Consider the following 14,775-nt stretch of genomic DNA (forward strand, 5'->3'; position numbering starts at 1 on the left):
GCTGTTGGAGGAACAGGAGAAGAAGGGCCTGCCCTGTGACAGGAGTGAGCGGTGTGGAGGCAGGATAAGTGCTCAGGGCTTATGGAGCTGAGACCATGGGGGGTCTGGATGGCAGTGGCCAGTCTGTGTTTCTAACTTACCTGTCGTGGGACGCCATAGGAGAGGTCTCAGTAGGGGAGTGGCTGCTCTGTGGACAGTGGGTTATAGGAAAGTGAGAGCAGCTGGGTCTCGAGTCAAGCAGCAAACGAAAGTAACCGGCTGCTCTCTATTCAGGGAGCATTTATTAGATCTGACAACACACATTTATCACAACGTCGTGCACTAAGTAGGTTCTTTTTTTTTTCTTTTTTGAGACAGTCTCACTCTGTCACCAGGCTAGAGTGTAATGGCGCAATCTCTGCTTACTGCAACCTCCGCCTCTCAGGTTCAAGCGATTCCCCTGCCTCAGCCTCCCAAGTAGCTGGGACTACAGGTGCGTGTCATCACACCTGGCTAATTTTTTTTTTTTTGTATTTTAGTAGAGATGGGGTTTCACCATGTTGGCCAGGATGGTCGTGATCTCCTGACTTTGTGATCTGCCCACCTCAGCCTCCCAAAGTGCTGGGATTAGAGGCGTGAGCCACCACATCCGGTCAGTAGGTTCTTAACAAAACACGGTGGAACTTAGGAATGATAATAGCAATAGTTTACACTTATGTAACGTCTCGGGGGTAGGGTAGCAGCGGGGACGCAGAGAGACGTGGGCAAGAATAGATGTATTTTGGGTGTGGAAAACTGGTGCATCCTGCTGTTCAGTGAGGTGTGGAGGATGCAGGCAAGTGAGCCAGGGGTGCTGCTGTGGTTCTGGCTGGAGCAGCTGGGGGTGCCGTTCATGAGGTGGGCAAGTCTGGGGAGAGGTGGCTTATAGGAGGTAGCTGAGAGAGGAGCGGTTTGGAGGGGGTAGCTGAGAGAGGAGCGGTTTGGAGGGGGTAGCTGAGGTAGGAGCGGGTTGGAGGGGGTAGCTGAGAGAGGAGCAGTTTGGAGGGGGTAGCTGAGAGAGGAGCGGTTTGGAGGGGGTAGCTGAGGTAGGAGCAGGTTGGAGGGGGTAGCTGAGAGAGGAGCGGTTTGGAGGGGGTAGCTGAGAGAGGAGCTGTTTGGAGGGGGTAGCTGAGAGAGGAGCGGTTTGGAGGGGGTAGCTGAGAGAGGAGCGGGTTGGAGGGGGTACCTGAGAGAGGAGCGGTTTGGAGGGGGTAGCTGAGAGAGGGGCGGTTTGGAGGGGGTAGCTGAGAGAGGAGCGGTTTGGAGGGGGTAGCTGAGAGAGGAGCGGTTTGGAGGGGGTAGCTGAGAGAGGAGCTGTTTGGAGGGGGTAGCTGAGAGAGGAGCGGTTTGGAGGGGGTAGCTGAGAGAGGAGTGGTTTGGAGGGGGTAGCTGAGAGAGGAGCGGTTTGGAGGGGGTAGCTGAGGTAGGAGCGGGTTGGAGGGGGTAGCTGAGAGAGGAGCGGTTTGGAGGGGGTAGCTGAGAGAGGAGCGGTTTGGAGGGGGTAGCTGAGAGAGGAGCGGGTTGGAGGGGGTACCTGAGAGAGGAGCGGTTTGGAGGGGGTAGCTGAGAGAGGGGCGGTTTGGAGGGGGTAGCTGAGAGAGGGGCGGTTTGCAGGGGGTAGCTGAGAGAGGAGCGGTTTGGAGGGGGTAGCTGAGAGAGGAGCGGTTTGGAGGGGGTAGCTGAGGTAGGAGCGGGTTGGAGGGGGTAGCTGAGAGAGGAGCGGTTTGGAGGGGGTAGCTGAGAGAGGAGCGGTTTGGAGGGGGTAGCTGAGAGAGGAGCGGTTTGGAGGGGGTAGCTGAGAGAGGAGCGGTTTGGAGTGGGTAGCTGAGAGAGGAGCGGTTTGGAGGGGGTAGCTGAGAGAGGAGCGGTTTGGAGGGGGTAGCTGAGGTAGGAGCGGGTTGGAGGGGGTAGCTGAGAGAGGAGCGGGTTGGAGGGGGTAGCTGAGAGAGGAGCGGTTTGGAGGGGGTAGCTGAGAGAGGAGCGGTTTGGAGGGGGTAGCTGAGGTAGGAGCGGGTTGGAGGGGGTAGCTGAGAGAGGAGCGGTTTGGAGGGGGTAGCTGAGAGAGGAGCGGTTTGGAGGGGGTAGCTGAGGTAGGAGCGGGTTGGAGGGGGTAGCTGAGAGAGGAGCGGTTTGGAGGGGGTAGCTGAGAGAGGAGCGGTTTGGAGGGGGTAGCTGAGGTAGGAGCGGGTTGGAGGGGGTAGCTGAGAGAGGAGCGGTTTGGAGGGGGTAGCTGAGAGAGGAGCGGTTTGGAGGGGGTAGCTGAGAGAGGAGCGGTTTGGAGGGGGTAGCTGAGGTAGGAGCGGGTTGGAGGGGGTAGCTGAGAGAGGAGCGGTTTGGAGGGGGTAGCTGAGAGAGGAGAGGTTTGGAGGGGGTAGCTGAGAGAGGAGCGGTTTGGAGGGGGTAGCTGAGAGAGGAGCGGTTTGGAGTGGGTAGCTGAGAGAGGAGCGGTTTGGAGGGGGTAGCTGAGAGAGGAGCGGTTTGGAGGGGGTAGCTGAGGTAGGAGCGGGTTGGAGGGGGTAGCTGAGAGAGGAGCGGGTTGGAGGGGGTAGCTGAGAGAGGAGCGGTTTGGAGGGGGTAGCTGAGAGAGGAGCGGTTTGGAGGGGGTAGCTGAGGTAGGAGCGGGTTGGAGGGGGTAGCTGAGAGAGGAGCGGTTTGGAGGGGGTAGCTGAGAGAGGAGCGGTTTGGAGGGGGTAGCTGAGGTAGGAGCGGGTTGGAGGGGGTAGCTGAGAGAGGAGCGGTTTGGAGGGGGTAGCTGAGAGAGGAGCGGTTTGGAGGGGGTAGCTGAGGTAGGAGCGGGTTGGAGGGGGTAGCTGAGAGAGGAGCGGTTTGGAGGGGGTAGCTGAGAGAGGAGCGGTTTGGAGGGGGTAGCTGAGAGAGGAGCGGGTTGGAGGGGGTACCTGAGAGAGGAGCGGTTTGGAGGGGGTAGCTGAGAGAGGGGTGGTTTGGAGGGGGTAGCTGAGAGAGGGGCGGTTTGCAGGGGGTAGCTGAGAGAGGGGCGGTTTGGAGGGGGTAGCTGAGAGAGGAGCGGTTTGGAGGGGGTAGCTGAGAGAGGAGCGGTTTGGAGGGGGTAGCTGAGAGAGGAGCGGTTTGGAGGGGGTAGCTGAGAGAGGAGCGGTTTGGAGGGGGTAGCTGAGAGAGGAGCGGTTTGGAGGGGGTAGCTGAGAGAGGAGCGGTTTGGAGGGGGTAGCTGAGAGAGGAGCGGTTTGGAGGGGGTAGCTGAGAGAGGAGCGGTTTGGAGGGGGTAGCTGAGAGAGGAACGGTTTGGAGGGGGTAGCTGAGAGAGGAGCGGTTTGGAGGGGGTAGCTGAGGTAGGAGCGGGTTGGAGGGGGTAGCTGAGGGAGGAGCGGTTTGGAGGGGTAGCTGAGGGAGGAGCGGTTTGGAAGGGTAGCTGGTACTGCTGTTGCCCCACTGGTGTTCCCTTGTCCTCTCTTGGCCTCAGAGCCCGGCCTTTCTCAGGGGTGGCAACTTGCTGAGATCAAAAAGTCTGCACCTTCTGTCTTTCCTGGCAGTTTGGTTTAGGCATGTGACTAAGTCCTGGCCAATGAGATAAAAGTGGCATCTTCGGAAGGAACTTCCAGGAAGGGCCTTTAAAAGTTCTGGCTCAGCCGAGAGGGGCCCACCTCTTACCTCTCCTTCCGGCCACCTGGAATGGCTATATGGTAGTTGGAGCTTCAGGGGCCACTTTGTGACCTTTGGGTAGAAAAAGCCTTGGTCCCTGATTACTTCATGGGGTCTCTGTGTCAGGCCTGAGCTGTCCATCTTTCAATGCCTTTTATGTGGGAGAATAAGGCCCGTTATGTTTATGCAGCTGTTATTTTGTGATTTCCGTTTTGTGCTGCTGAGTCTACTCTTAGGGGGAGGAATGAACAGTAGAACAAAAACCAAGAACCCGTGTGGTTAGAATGAGTTACAGGTGCCTTTTAGGTACCCATCCAGAGATGTGGAATAGATACTTACATACACATGAATGGAGCTTAGGGCTAACTCATTGATTAATTATTAATCCTGTTGCCACACAATAAGAAACAAATCTCTTTTTCATGTCCTACAAATTACTTTCCTCATGAGCTTGCAAAGCCAAATAACAAGGACTGTCCTTCAAGAAATGTTCCAGACGAAATGTATTTGTACCATAACGACCATTACAAATCAACTGGTCACTCCATTTGCATAGGTACAATATCTGGGCGATTTCCATTCCAGCCTTCCACACAGCACTGACCACAGAGCACCTGAACTCGGGTGGGGGTGAGGAGAAAAGGGCCAGAGGGCAACACAGGGGGACACTATGGTGGGCTCTTCCTGGATTCCAGCAAATGCATGTTTCTCCATAGAGAAGGATGGGCATCAATGAGATGCACGAGGTGTTTTTATTTTTTATTTATTTATTTTTTAATGTTTCTAGGTCTACAAGGGCTTTAGGGAGATGGCAACCAATGTGATGTCTAGCCTTTTACATGAAAAAATCTTTTACTTGTGTTACCCCTCTAGATAAAGGCCATCTGGAGTTTAAGCTTAATTCAATCATGTTTTAGTAAGCATCCAACAGGGTCTGAATTATTTTCAGAGATCTTTCATACCATGGAAGGGCCCAAGTTATTACTGGGGTCCAGGGGAAATAAAATAGAAAGCAATAACTAAGATAAGTGATCCGTCAAAAGTTACACATGCTAACAGGCCCACACAACACACACTTGTGCACAGATCTCTAAGGCTTGCACGGAGAAACGCTGCAAACCCAGGTTTGCAGAAGCAGTTGTTTCTTTTCTTCTCTCCTTGAATTTAATTAGAAATGGAGATACATAATACTAACACCAAGAACTGTCTTTCTTCTCAAACTGGTTTTCCAATCCCTAGAAATCAGGACATATTTTTTATACGTGCTGGAAACTGGAAACGCGTTTCATGTATTAATTGGGTAAATCCTTCTATCAGCGCTATGAGGCATGAGTTTGTATTATGCCCATTGTGTAGGTAAGGAAACTGAGACACAGGGGATTCAAATGGCTTGTGTGAGAGCTGGGATTCACACAGGGAGGCTGGTCCCAGAGACCCTGAGGACAGCCCCTGTGCTGGGCTCTTTCTTGACGGGAGTGGGGAGGCTGAGAACTGATGAGGGTATGCTGCCCCCATATCCATCTGTATTAATATCTTACTGCTGCAGTGATAAATCACCACAAATCTGGTGACTCTAAACAGCATGCATTTATTATCAGACAGTTCCGAGGTCAGAAGTCCTAACATCAAGGTGTTGGCAGAGCTCCCTTCCTGCTGAGGACTCGGGGAGAATCAGTTTCTTGCCTCTTGCAGCTCCTAAAGGCTGCCCAATTCCCTGCCTCGTGGCCGCTGACGTGGTTTGGATCCATGTCCCTGCCCAAATCTCACGTAGAATGGTTATACCCGATGTTGGAGGTGGGGCCTGGTGGGAGGTGATTGGGTCATGGGTTTGGATCCTCCATGAATGGTCTAGCCCCATCGCCTTTGGTGCTGTCCTGGTGATAGTGAGTTCTCGCGAGATCTGGTGATTTAAAAGTGTGCAGCGCCTCCCCCCTTCCTCCTGCTCCACCCACGGGAAGTGCTTGCTCTCCCTTTGCTTTCCACCATGATTGAAGGCTCCCCGAGGCCTTCCCAGAAGCCAAGCCAAAGCCACTCTGCTTCCTGTACCACCTGCAGAACCATGAGCCAATGACACCTCGCTTCGTTAGACATTACCCAGTCCCACGTATGTCTTCATAGCAGTGCGAGAATGGACTCATACAGCCCCTTCTTCCATCTTTACTGCCAGCAGGACAGCGTCTTCAGGTCTCTCTGACCTCTGCGTGTCCTTGCATCTCCTATTGTTCTGGGACTCTGTCTCCCTATTATAAACATTTTGATTCTTGGGATAATCCCGGATGATCTGCTCACATAATCACCTGATGTGGTTTGGATCTGTGTCTCCACCCAAATCTCCTGCTGCCTTGTTATCCCCAGGGTTGGAGGCGGGGCCTGGTGGGAGGGGATTGGATCATGGGGGCGGAGTTCTCATCAATGGTTCAGCACCATTGTCTCCATGCTGTTCTCAGGAGGGTGAGTGCATGAGTTCCTATGAGATCAGGTTAGGTGTGTGGCACCTCCACCCGCCTTTGGCCCTGCTCCTGCCATGTAAGATATCTGCTTCCACTTCACCTTCTGCCATGAATCAAAGCTCCCTGAGGCCTCCCCAGGAGCAGATGCTACCAGGCTTCCTGTGCAGTCTGCAGAACTGTGCGCCATTTAAACCTCTTTTCTTTGTAAATTACCTACCCTCAGTTATTTCCTTATAGCAGTGCAAGAACTGACTAATACGTCACCCCTACAAAATCCGTTTGGCCATGTCAGTAACACCTCCACAGGTTCCAGGGATTAAGATGTGGACATCTCCGGGGTGTCATTGTATATTTACCACATAATCTAAAGAGTGTGTGTGTGGAGGGGGAGAAGAACATGGAACTAACCTTATTCATCTGCATTCCTGGCTTTTGCAAATCTGTTTACTGCAGGTCCAGAATGTGAATGTCTCACTTAGAAAGTCAAGCAGTGGCCGGGGTGGTGACTCATGCCCATAATCCCAGTACTTTGGGAGGCCAAGGTGGGTGGATCACTTGAGGTCAGGAGTTCGAGTCCAGCCTGGCCAATATGGCGAAACCCTGTCTCCACTAAAAATACAAAAATTATCCGGGCTTGGTGGTGCGTGCCTGTAATCCCAGCTACTCGAGTGGCTAAGGCACGAGAATCGCTTGAACCCCAGAGGCAGAGGTTGCAGAGAGCTGGGCACCATTGCACTCCAGCCTGGGTGATAGAGCATGACTCTGTGAAAGAAAGAGAGAGAGAGAAAGGAAGGGAGGGAGGAAGGAAAGAAGAAAGGAAGGAAGGAAGGAAAGAAGAAAGGAAGGAAGGAAGGAAGGAAAGAAGAAAGGAAGGAAGGAAGGAAGGAAAGAAGAAAGGAAGGAAGGAAGGAAGGAAAGAAGAAAGGAAGGAAGGAAGAAAGGAAGGAAGGAAGGAAGGAAGGAAGGAAGGAAGGAAAGAAGAAAGGAAGGAAGGAAGGAAAGAAGAAAGGAAGGAAGGAAGGAAAGAAGGAAGGAAGGAAGGAAAGAAGAAAGGAAGGAAGGAAGGAAAGAAGGAAGGAAGGAAAGAAGAAAGGAAGGAAGGAAGGAAAGAAGGAAGGAAGGAAGGAAGGAAAGAAGAAAGGAAGGAAGGAAGGAAAGAAGGAAGGAAGGAAGGAAGGAAAGAAGGAAGGAAGGAAGGAAGGAAAGAAGAAAGGAAGGAAGGAAGGAAAGAAGAAAGGAAGGAAGGAAGGAAGGAAAGAAGACAGGAAGGAAGGAAGGAAGACAGGAAGGAACGAAAGAAGAGAGGAAGGAAGGAAGGAAAGAAGACAGGAAGGAAGGAAAGAAGAAAGGAAGGAAGGAAAGAAGACAGGAAGGAAGGAAAGAAGAAAGGAAGGAAGGAAAGAAGACAGGAAGGAAGGAAAGAAGAAAGGAAGGAAGGAAAGAAGAAAGGAAGGAAGGAAGGAAAGAAGAAAGGAAGGAAGGAAGGGAGGAAGGAAAGAAAGTCAAGTAGCAAACAGTGACAGGCTGCTGTCAATGCAGGGAGCATTTATTAAATCCCACAACACACATTTATCCCAACGTCACGCACTAAGTAGGTTCTTAGTAAAACATGGTGGGACTTAGAAATGATAAGAGGAATAGTTTACACTTACACTGTCCTCCCTTTGTTCTAAGCACTGTTCTGCATGTTAACATGTTAGATTCACACAACTCCACACATCCTAGGAGGAAGGTGGGAAAAGCCTTCTGAGAGGGTGATGGTCTTCATATAGTGCCGAACTTCCGCCTCAGCTAAGGCTATTTATTCACTTTTTTTCCTATTACCTTTAAGGTATGCAATCCATAGAATTAACTCCTGATAGGGTTCAACTTCTAACTTCAGCTTCCTTTGATGACTATTTCAATGGGAATAAGAGCAAACAATAAAATTGGACCTGAATAGTTTGAATTTATCAGATGTCAATGAATAATTTCACTTAATAGCACTGGTGAAAGTTTAATTGTTCCTTTCTAGCCTTTGGCTTTCATTAAAGCAATCAACAAAGTCCTAGGTGCAAAGCTGGGGCAGAGGAGGGGGTAAGGCCACAACATGAGTGCAGTGGCAAGGAAGTAAGGTTATTTTTGCAGCCTTATCACCTCCCCTGCCTGGGCTCCATGCCTAGGACTTCGTTGTCTATTTCCTCATGCCTAAGTGGAAAACACAGCCTGGTCGCTTGACTTGCTTTTGTTAACAGCATGCAGTAGAACCAGTGTCTTGTGTGCCATTCTAGACCAGCCAGCCCCCAGCCGACCAGCCATCTGACCACAGATATATGAGTGAGTCCAGTCACAACCAGCCGAGCATGACTTAGGTCAGCAGAACTGCAGACTCATGAGCAATAGTTATGGTAATTAATAAACCATCGTAATAAATTACAATCAATAAACCATAATAATAAGCAAACTGTTTTCATTGTAAGTCACTAAGATTTAGTGTGTTATTTAGTTTTGTGATGCAATCATAGATAAAGAGAGGGTATCCTTGGGTGAGCTCCTCAAGCTGGTCTAAATGAATCACAGAGGGCTGGCAATTTGTGTCAACACAACATTATCTAGTTCTAATTCACAGATCACAAGATGATCTACAGTTATTACAATAAGCCGAGTCCATATTTTAAAATTGAGACACTTTATAAAGAAATCCCAAGTTTGAGCTCTTTCCACAAAAAGATGAAATATCTGTTGATGCTGAGGGTGTGTTTTCCAAGGACAGCCACGCGTGGAGCTGCTGCCTGCCGCATCTGCCCTCACGTCCTTGATCCTCACTGTGGTTGTCAGGTGCGGTGTTGAAAATGCAATATGGAATGTCAGGATTCTAACTCCTGGCTGATTTCCTCCACTTACGGTTGTGCATTCTGAACTGCCTTGTATTGAGTTCTGCTATTTTCTAGCTGTAATATCAGGTATTTTGCTCACTCTCTTTGTGCCTCAGTTTCCTCACCTGTAATACGGGGGATATGAAGGTAACCTACTTTAGAGGTGTGTTGTGAGGATCAAATACATTGTGATGTGGAAAGTCATTTGGCCAGTGAATTAGTCTGTTCTCACACTGCTATAAAGAATACTACCTGAGACCAGGTAATTTATAAAGAAGAGGCTGAATTGGCTCACAGTTCTGCATGGCTGGGGAGACCTCAGGAAACTTACAATCACGGCAGAAGGTGAAGGGGAAGCAAGGCAGTCTACATGGTGGCAGGAGGGAGTGAGAGAGAGTGAAGGAAGCCACACACTTTTAAACCATCAGATTTCCTGAGAATTCACTATCATGAGAACAGCATGGGGGAAAACACCCCCATGATCCAATCACCTCCCGTCAGTTCCTCCTTTGACATGTGGGGATTACAATTCAAGATGAGATTTGGGTGGGGACACAGAGGCAAACTATATCAGCTAATGCCTGACGTCTTGAAAGAGCTCTGTCAATGTTTGCTACACTTATGATAATAATTGTTTTTTAATGTTACCAGCTGGGCCCTGTAGGTACTTGAGTTCTCAACTCCTCCTCTGATTTCCTCTTTTTCTGCTTTATTTCTCATTCTGTACCTGCATTGTGAATCTACCCCAGTAAAAAGAAAGGACAGCAGTTTGGAAAATAGATTGGGGATATTGAGGATTTTTAATATACAGATTTTCACTTCTCTGTTGAGGTCCCCCATAGAGTCCATAGCAGGAACTATCCCTGAGGCCATGTTGCCTTTAAGAAAAGCCCATGCTACGTCTCTGCTTTGTATCCCCTAGCCCACATCTCCCCGTTTCCCCAGACCCCACCTGTGGTAACGACTGTTTCATTCTTTGTGTCTGCATGTTTGAGCTCTTTAGAAAATATTCCACATATAAGTGAGATGATGCAGGATTTGTCTTTCTGTGTCTGGATCTCACTTAGCATGATGTCCACCAGGTTCATTCATGTTGTGGCACACGGCAGGATCTCCTTTTTTTTTTTTTTTTTTTTCTGAGATGGAGTCTCACTCTGTCACCCAGGCTGGAGTGCAGTGGCATGATCTTGGCTCACCACAACCTCAGCCTCCTGGTTCAAGCGATTCTCCTGCCTCAGCCTCCCAAGTAGCTGGAACTACAGGCATGTGCCACCACGCCCAGCTAATTTTTGTATTTTTAGTAGAGACGGGGTTTCACCATGTTGGCCATGATGGTCTCGATCTCTTGACCTCATGATCCGCCTGCCTTGGCCTCCCAAAGTGCTGGGATTACACACTTGAGCCACCACGCCCAGCCCCTTCTTTAAAGGCTGAATACTATTCCATTCTCTCCCTCTACGGAACCACATTGTCTTTATCCATTCATCCGCTCATGGGCATTCAGGTTGTTTCTGTGTCTTGGTTATTGTGACTATGTTACTAATGCTGCAATGTGGGTCAAAGGATACAAATGAGCAGATATGCAGAATAAACAGGTCTAGAGGTCTAAGGTGCATTAGGAGGACGAAAGTTAACAAAGTTGTATTAGGGGTTTTGTTAAATACGTAGATTTTAGCTGCTCTTGTCACAAAAAAGGAACCATGTGAGATGACGGTCATGTCAATCTGCTTCACCATCGTAATTGTTTTATTTTATTTTCTGTCTCTTTTTTGTTTTGTTTCTTTTGCGGTAACCATTTTTACCATCTATATGTACCCCAAAACATCACATTGTGAACCTCAAATATATGAAACAAAATTTGCTAATTAAAAAAAAAAGCCCATCTGTGTAGCTGCTTTCAAGGGGATTGGCAGAAAATATTGAAATCAAAGATGTGATAACCTGTGACTTGGTATCTCTCTTCCTATAGGCTGCCCTAGAGCAACCTCCTTGTGTTGGGTGTCATATGGATGGTCACAGCAGCATTGTACATATATGATTAGTTTTAAAAATCAATTTACTTTAAAAAAATTACCACTTATCAAAATTGACATCTTGTCTCTGTGTAGTTCCATGACATTTACACAGGTATAGATTGGTGTAACTGGCACCACCATCAGGGCACTGGAAATTTCCTCACATTAACCTTTTGTAGTAACACACTCCTTCCCCCACCCCTTACCTCTGGCCCTTGTGATCTGTTCTCCATCACTATATTTTTTTTTTTTTTTGAGGATATCATATAAATGGAATCATATGGTACATAACCTTTTGAGATTATCTATTATTATTTTTCCTAGTGCAAAACTTGAACTCACCGAAAAGTGCACCAATAAGTGAATAGTTAAATAAAACAGTCTATAAACATACTGTGAAGTGCCATATGCCAGTTAAAATAGCATAAAGTAGGATGAGTACCAGCCGGAAGGACCAGGAGCTGGATTGGGTATCATTTATTCTTTATTTTTCAGGATCTTTCTTTTCCCTCTGGAGATATCTGAGCTTACAATCTGGGACAATATGGCAGAATCCTTTTTTTTTTTTTTTTTTTGTCAGATTTTGGCTTGTTTTGGTAGCTGAAGCAGCTCAGAAACGAAGAGTTTTTGGAGATTTAAGGAGCTCCTCAAACAAGAACCTTTGAAATTGGAACTCAAGTGAATCACCTGGACTGAGCTTCCAAAGAAGATGTAGCAAAGCTGTTGGACAAACATTATCCAGGAAAACAGGCATGGGAGGTGACACTGAACCTATTTCTTCAGATCAATAGGAAAGATCTCTGGATGAAGCCTCAGGAAGAGATAAGAAATAAGCTAAACCCATATAGAAAGCGTATGAAAGAAAAATTTCAACTTGTATGGGAAAAGGAAACCTGTCTTCATGTCCCTGAGCATTTCTACAAAGAAACCATGAAAAATGAGTCAAAGTATTGAATGATGCATATACTGGTGAGGCTAGACTATTCACTGTGGTCCTGGAGGGTTCTGATGGAATTGGAAAAACAGCCCTTTTAAGAAAAGTGATGGGCCAGGGGCAGTGGATCATGCCTGTAATCCCAGCACTTTGGGAGGCCAAGGCGGGCGGATCACCTGAGGTCAGGAGTTCAAGACCAGCCTGGCCAACAGGGTGAAACCCCGTCTCCACTAAAAATACAAAAATTAGCTGGGCGTGCTGGTGCATGCCTATATTTCCAACTACTTGGGAGGCTGAGGCAGGAGAATCACTCGAACCTGGGAGGTGGAGATTGCACTGAGCTGAGATCGCACCACTGCACTGCAGCCTGGGCGACAAAACAAGACTCAGTCTCAAAAAAAAAGAAAAAAAAAGAAAAAAAAAGTGATGTTGGACTGGGCAGAGGGAAACTTATGGAAGGATAGATTTACATTTGTTTTTTTCCTTAATGTCTATGAAATGAACGGTATCACAGAGACCAGCTTACTGGAGCTCCTCTCTAGGGACTGGCCTGAGTCTCCAGAGAACATCAAAGACATTTTTTTTCCCCAGCCAGAGCAAATTCTGTTCATCATGGATGGCTTTGAGCAACTGAAGTTTGACTTGGAACTTAAGGCTGACTTGTGTGATGACTGGAGGCAGCAGCAGCCAACACAAATTATCCTGAGCAGTTTGTTGCAAAAAAAGATGATTCCAGAATCCTCTCTGCTTATTGCATTAGGAAAAGTGGGTATGCAAAAAAACTATTTTATGTTGTAGCATCCAAAACTCATAAAGCTCCCAGGATTCACTGAACTTGAAAGGAAGCTGTATTTCTCCTACTTCTTCAGCGAGAAGAATAAAGCCTTGAAGGCCTTCCATTTTGTGAGAGATACTGGACAGCGGTTTATCTTGTGCCATAATCCCTTTATATGCTGGTTGGTCTGTACTTGTATGACATGGCGGCTAGAAAGGGGAGAAGACCTTGAAATAAACTCCCAAAACACCTTCATTCATTTGTTAAAAATGAATGCATCATTTTTAACAAATGTATTTAAAGCAGGAAGTCAGAGTTTTCCACCTAAGGTGAACAGAGCCCGACTAAAAAGCCTGTGTGCTTTGGCTGCAGAGGGAATTTGGACACATGCATTTGTATTTTGCCATGGGATCTCTGGAGGAATGGGTTATCTGAGTCTGAGGGCTTAATGTGGGTGGGTACGAAACTTCTCCAAAGGTGAGGTGACTGTTTTACCTTCATCCATGTATGTATCCAAGAGTTTTGTGCCACCATGTTTTATTTGCTCAAACGACCCAAAGATGATCCTAACCCAACCATTGGAAGCATAACCCAGCTTGTAAGAGCAAGTGTGGCTCAGCCTCAAACCCACTTGACCCAGGTGGGGGTATTCGTGTTTGGAATTTCAACAGAAGAAATCATCAGCTTGCTGGAGACATCCTTTGGTTTTCCACTGACGAAAGACCTAAAGAAGGAAATAACCCAGTGCCTTAAAAGTTAAGTCAATGAGAAGCTGATAGGTAAGTGATAGGTTTCCAGGAATTATTCCATGATTTATTTGCAACTCAGGAAAAAGAATTTGTAATACAAGTGATAAATTTCTTTGAAGAAGTTTTCATTTGTACTGGTAACATAGAACATTTGGTAGTATCTTCATTCTGCCGGAAGCATTGTCAAAATTTAACTACACTTCGCATGTGTGTAGAGAATATTTTCCAGATTTCTCAGGATGCATCTCAGATCACAATGAGAAGCTCATCTACTGGCGGGAGCTTTGCTTAATGTTCAGTACCAACAAGAACTTCCAGATGATAGACATGGAAAACAGTAGCCTCGGTGATGCCTCCCTGGCAATTCTTGGCAAAGTGCTGGCTCAGCCTGTTGTAAGCTCCAAAAACTCAAATTTACTTTTATGTCTAACTTTGGAAATGATTCAGAATTATTTAAGGCAGTTCTTCACGACCCTCATCTGAAACTTCTGAGCCTGTATGGCACTAGCCTCTCCCATACTGATGTCAGCCACCTGTGTGAGACATTGAAGCACGCAACATGCAAGATAGAAGAGCTGATACTGGGAACATGTGACATCTCCGATGAAGGTTGTGAAGACATCGCCTCTGTCCTGGCCTGCAACAGCAAGCTGATACATCTCTCCTTGGTAGAAAATCCCGAAAAGGACCAAAGAATGATGTTGCTGTGCCCTGGAGACGCTGATGTTGATGTACTGCTGTCTCATCTGTGTCTCCTGTGAAGACATTTCCCACGTCCTTTTCTGCAGTAAATCCCTGTCCCTCCTTGACCTGGGGTCAAATTTCCTGGAAGATAATGAAGTGGCATCTCTGTGTGAAGCACTGAAGCACTAAGACTGAAACATACAGGAGTTGTTGTTGATGGGCTGTTTCCTTACTTCCGTTTCCTATAGGGACATTGCTGCTGTTCTTATTTGCAATGAAACACTGAAGACCCTGAAACTTGGGCATGATGAAATAGGAGGCGCTGGTGTCAAACAGTTATGTGATGCTTTGAAGCACCCTCACTGTAGATGAGAGTGTCTTGCACTGCAAACATAGCCGATCACCCGTGCCTGCTGTGAAGACCTCGCTGTGGCACTCACTGCCTGCAAAACACGGAGGAGCCTGAACTTCGACTGGGTTGGTTACCTTGGATGCTGATGTGGTGGTGGTGCTGTGTGAGGCTTTGAGCCACCCGGACTGTGCACTGTGGATGCTTGGTGTCACTGTAGCTGAAAGGAAACTTAACCATCTTCCCTACATCTGAAGATTTAAGGCTGCACAAATCTGCCTTTGATGAAAAAAAAAAAAAAACTCAGAAGAGGCTGATGTCTGTGGAA

The 14,775-nt window shown here is 47.7% G+C and overlaps 1 pseudogene; it reads left to right on the plus strand.

Annotated features, from left to right (window-relative positions):
- The first annotated feature begins 11,518 nt into the window (after positions 1–11,518).
- Positions 11,519–14,753, plus strand: LOC104001746 (NACHT, LRR and PYD domains-containing protein 9-like; annotated as a pseudogene).
- Positions 14,754–14,775: the final 22 nt, after the last annotated feature.

Source organism: Pan troglodytes, chromosome 10 (genome assembly GCF_028858775.2).
Source record: "Pan troglodytes isolate AG18354 chromosome 10, NHGRI_mPanTro3-v2.0_pri, whole genome shotgun sequence".
In the NCBI taxonomy this organism is placed as follows: Eukaryota; Metazoa; Chordata; class Mammalia; order Primates; family Hominidae; genus Pan; species Pan troglodytes.